A 5187-nucleotide genomic window follows, 5' to 3' on the forward strand; every position below is an offset into this window, starting at 1 on the left:
GAACTGGCTTTTGGATTGGTGCTGGGGAATGTCCGTTGGAGTCAGGAGTATCCCTGTTATGGAGGATCTTGAGTAGGGAGAGGTGGACACTGACTGTGTGGAGATAGAAGACCAGAGCAGAGTCTAAGGGGGATGAGGGCATTTCTCATCAAAGTTGGAGGACTGAACTAGAGGACTAGACAACCAGGGAACTAGAGACCAAGAAACTAAGAACAGCTTTCCAGAAGGCTGGACTGGCCCGAGGTGAGGTCACAGGGTGAGGAAGAAGAAGGAAGGCATTGCTCTTCTCCTAAACGAGCTCCTATACAGAGAAGGCAGGAGGATCTGTTCCAGAGCCACAAGAAACCACTTATTACCAGTGTAACCAGGACTGTGCATGACCATGGTACTTGAAGGTCGGGCATCACAGGGGAAAATAGAAGTGCATTAATTTATCATGAGGCACTAAGGAATGGAGGGATTCAACTGTATTGATGATTTGGGGTCTAGGGCCTTTGGGGTAACACATGAACAGAATTAGAAAAAGTCGGAGAGATGAAGTTGCTTTTTGTGTTGTTTTCTTCGTTATGAGATAGAAGAGATTCTTCCTTAAGGTGTTTTGAGGGTGTGTTCTCACAGGCTAGTAGAAATGTTGGCAGTTCCGCTGAGGTCTGCCAGGATTTGTGTGAAAATACCCATCTCTGTATCATCCCCGTGGTGCACACACATGCACACATACATGCTGACCTTGAACGCTGGACATGTGCATGTCATCACAGCACTGAGGAGACAGATGTTGAAGATCAGTGTGTCAAGGCCATCCCCAGTTTTACAAGGATAATGTCCTTGAGGAAGGATTTCTCCAGAGAACTGGAGACCATTGTAGGCCATTCTCAAAGAGCAGATGACCTACTCTACCATCCAGTCTGAATCTTCATTCTCGATCCGACCTCTTTGGTCCTCTCCCAAGGCCAGGTCTCCCCAGTTGCTGAAGTCCAGTTCCAGAGCTCTCCCTGGTCAGCAAAACTCCCAACTGATTCAACTCTGGGCAGCCAAGTGAAGTTTCGGAGACATACAGCTAACCTCACATGGTGGCTGTCCTCTTTCTCATCCTTTTCCTCTCCCAGGTTATGCTAGATGTTTATACGACTAAAACCACAAGTCAGGAAGGAACGTTTTCATAGCTTCTAAAAAATGATAATAAATGTATAAAACACAATGTTTACCACTTTAACCAGTTTCAACCATGTAGCTCATGATGTTACATTTCCATTGTTTTGTGGCCAACACCACCCCACCACCAGAGATCTTTTATTCTGTGAAACTAAAATTATGTTTCCATCATTCAACTTGTTTTACTCTCTTCCTCCAGCCCCAATGAGCTGCATAGATACTTACTGTTTAGGACGTTCATGAAAGGGAAGGCATACTGTACTCATCCTTGTGCGTGTGTACATGTCTAGAGCACATACACATGTATGTATGTGGAGGCCAGAGGCCAATGCTGGTGTCTTCCTCCATTGCTTTCCACCTTACATTTTGAAAAAGGGTCTCTCACTGTGACTGGGGCTCAACAATACAGTTAGTCTGTCTGGCCAGTGGCCCTCAGAGACTCTCCTGTCTGTGAATCCCCAGGGCTGAGATTACAGGTATATAGCCCAGTCCAGCTTTTTACATGGATGCTGGGAATTGAACCCAGGTCATCGTGTAAGCATGACTGAGCCTCTTGTACTTGTCTGTTTGTGACTGGCTTACCTCAGATGTCAGAGCTTCTTCCTCTGCATTGCTAATGGTCCGTTGTCTATATGTATGCTGTTCTGTCTTCATTCATCCTCACTCACTCTTGGAGTGCTTCTTCTCATTGATGCTATAGATAACACCGCTTTGCATCTGGGTGTGCAGACAACTGTTGAGACCCTTGCTTTAAGTTCTCCAGGTGGCCAGAAGTACAGATGCCAGCTCCTGTGGTGTTTTCATGTTCTTGAAGCTTTCTCTCTGTAAATAGAAGTTTCTCAGAAAGTCTTAGTTTTCAGTTGGACGTATTTTTCTTTCAGCAACGTATGAACTGAAAAATCAGGATTTATTTCTGGTTTTTACAACTTCAACCCCATTTTGCCACATTCCCAGATAATAACATGTTTCCAGATGTTCTTGGGAAGCCAGGTGTAGATGTACACACCTGTAATTCAGGTCTTGGGAGAACCAAATAGGAGGGTTGTATGTCCAAGGTCAGCTTAGATGTAGCAAGACCATGAATCCTAAGAACACTGTTTTGGAGAGTCTACAACTTTGTAGTTGTTTTAGTTACTAAAGACTAGCCTAGTGCTACTCTAGTCTGTGCTCGCTGCTCCTTCTGTCTTCCTCCACCATGGGCTTCCTTGTTTTGAATATTATTGCTGAAATAGCATAGGTTTCATTTTCTTGAGTTGTACACTAGCAGAGGGATTATTTCTGGCTGTTTGCTTGCGTTATTTCTGGGTTTTGTTTGTTTACATTTTTTATGTGAATATGTGTTGACTACATGTGTGTTTGTGTATTATGTACATGCCTGGTCCTCTGGAACTTGAGTTAAAGATGATTGTGAGCCACTGTGTGGGTGCTGGAAATTGAACCTGATCCTCTGGAAGAGCATCCAGGTCTCTTACCTGTCTCTTCAGCCCCTAATCATTCTAGTTTTAAGGGTTTGAGAAGCCTTCACACCACATATGAACCAATAGTTGTAGGAGTTCTCTTTTCCATATCCTCTCCATCCTTTATTTCTAGTCTTTTTAATCATAGCCATTCTTTCCATGTGTTAGGGTGATAGCTCATTAGGGGCTTTTTTTTTCATTCAGTGAGAGTGAGAGAGAGCGAGAGCAAGCAGGAGAGAACATGCTCATTCACCTGCCAAGGCACATAGGTGAAGGTCAGAGGACAACTCTTGGGAGCAGTTCTCCATCATGTGGGTTCTGAGGTTTGAACTCAGGTCTTCAGGCTTAGCAGCAGGTGACTTTACTCAACTGAGCCATCTCATCATCAGCATACAGAATTTTGATTCATGAGGTCAGGCAGTTGCTTTCATGTGCCTGAAGCCTTTTGTGCACCTTCCTTTGTGCAATGTCTGTTTCAGTCTGTTGCTCATGTTTATTGGTTATATATTGCTCTTTAGTATGTTTTCCTGGTATAGTCTAGATGCCAAAGCCTTGTCAGATATGCAGTTACATGTATTTCCTTTCTCCTGTAACATCTCTCTCTCCTCTGCTGATTGTTTCTTGTAGCATACCTTAACACTTTGGAGCACCTCGCACCTTCTTTCTCTCTTTCTTATATAGGATTTCACTATGTAGACCAAGCTGGCCTTGAACCCAGAGAGATCCCTTGCCTTTACCTTCTGATTATACCCACTATACCTGGTCCACCTTTCAGCTTTTTTTGAGACAGGATAGGCAGCTTAGGCTGTACTAGAACCTACTACGTAGGCTGCAGTGGTCTAGAATGCCTCTTCCTGCTTCAGCCTTACAAGCGCCAGGATTTTAAAAGTCTGGGGCTCTGACTTACAGGCGAGAAAACCAAGGCACAGAAGACCGAAGCCACCCACTGTCACTAGGGCTCAGAGAGTCCAGTTCCCGAATTTGTATTCCTAACCACCTCTCTGATCCATTTTTGGTAGGTGTGCTGGCTAGATTTCATCATCTTGACAAAAGCTAGAGTCACCTGGGAAGAGGGAACCTCAGTTGAGAAAACGCCTCCCCTAGACTAGCCAGTAGTCAAGGCTGTGGAAATGTGATTGATGTAGGATGGCCCAGGCCACTGTGGGTGATGCCATCCCCTGGTAGGGAGTCCTGAGTTGTATAAAAGAGAAAGCTGAGCAAGCCATGGAGGGTGAGCCGGTAAGCAGTGTTCCTCCAACATTTTTGCATCTGTTTCTGTTTGAGTTCCCGCCCTTGAATTCCTGTAATGGACTGCAAAAGTGGCATATAAAGCCAAATAAACCCTTTCCTCTCCAAGTCCCTTTTATTCCTGATGTTTATCACAGGAAGAGAAAGAAAATGAGGGCAGTAAACATCTTTTGGGGGAAAAGGTGGTAATCTTTATCTTCATTTCTGGTGGTTTTTACCAGGTCAGTTCCTAGAGGCAAACTAGCTAGGTCAAGGGCTACATAGCATTTGTGACTCTTAAGACGTGTTCTATCACCCTCTGTGAGGTTCATGCAAATCCAAGTTTATACCACACTTGGATGAGCCTATCTGCTCCCTGGCCCCTACCATTTAATAACCTTGAATTTCCTGTCTCTGAATGGTTAGGACAGTCTAAGGCTCCAGGGCTATCTGATACCCAGATGAAGGCAGTGCAGTCTGAGACAATGTAGAGCCACTGAGTATGGCAAAGATCACATCATGTTCCTGTTTCTTGATCCATGCATACGTGAATGTCCTGTGTTATCACCGTGCATGTGAGTGTACACTAAAACCGCTCATGTCCAAGGTCTGGAAGCCACTCTTCCTGTCACAGGTGCCCATCCAAATGTTTGACAATTGCACCATGGCCAATATTTATAGTATTTCTCAAGCTTCTACACAGTTATAAGCCCTTTTATATTAATAACCTTGTATTGCTCTGAGTCCCATGTTTCAGTGAACTTCACTAAAGTTCTGTTTTAATTCCAGGTACAGCTTAGACTCTAAGCTGCTTTAGGTTCCTAGCAGAGTTGCCACGCTGGTCAGCACTCTGGAGTGGAGAATAAACACGCTATCGTCCACAGTGCAGTGTGGGAAGACGGTGTTGTTGGCGATTCTTTCCCAGTTTTGTAGTTTTTAAGCATGACTCGATAGAAGCCTTATCCTGAACACAATGCTGCCGTTAATAGTGAGTGAAATGAATGAAGCTGTGCCGAGGGGGAAGGAGTAGGCGGAAGGATTTCTAGCCGACCACTGCAAACCACAGGCTGCAATTATCTGCAGCTGAAAACAAGTCGCTTTTAATGTATCCACTCGGCCAACAGAGGGAGAATTATAGAGACTGCTCTCCTCTCCCGTCTCCACTCTGTCTTCGTCTCCATCTTTATGTAGTTTATCATCCATAATTTCAGAATGTATTTTGCCTCTTTAAGCTGTTTTATCTATAGGCTTATGAGGTCACTCATGTGTGAATTCCTTTGTTAGTCATCTCACCTTTTGCCTTGATGATAGAAAATTGATCAGGCCTAAAGTACAAGCTCAATAGACAACC

This window comes from Psammomys obesus, unplaced genomic scaffold (assembly GCF_907164565.1).
Source record: "Psammomys obesus unplaced genomic scaffold, mPsaObe1.curated_primary_1811, whole genome shotgun sequence".
NCBI classification, from domain to species: domain Eukaryota; kingdom Metazoa; phylum Chordata; class Mammalia; order Rodentia; family Muridae; genus Psammomys; species Psammomys obesus.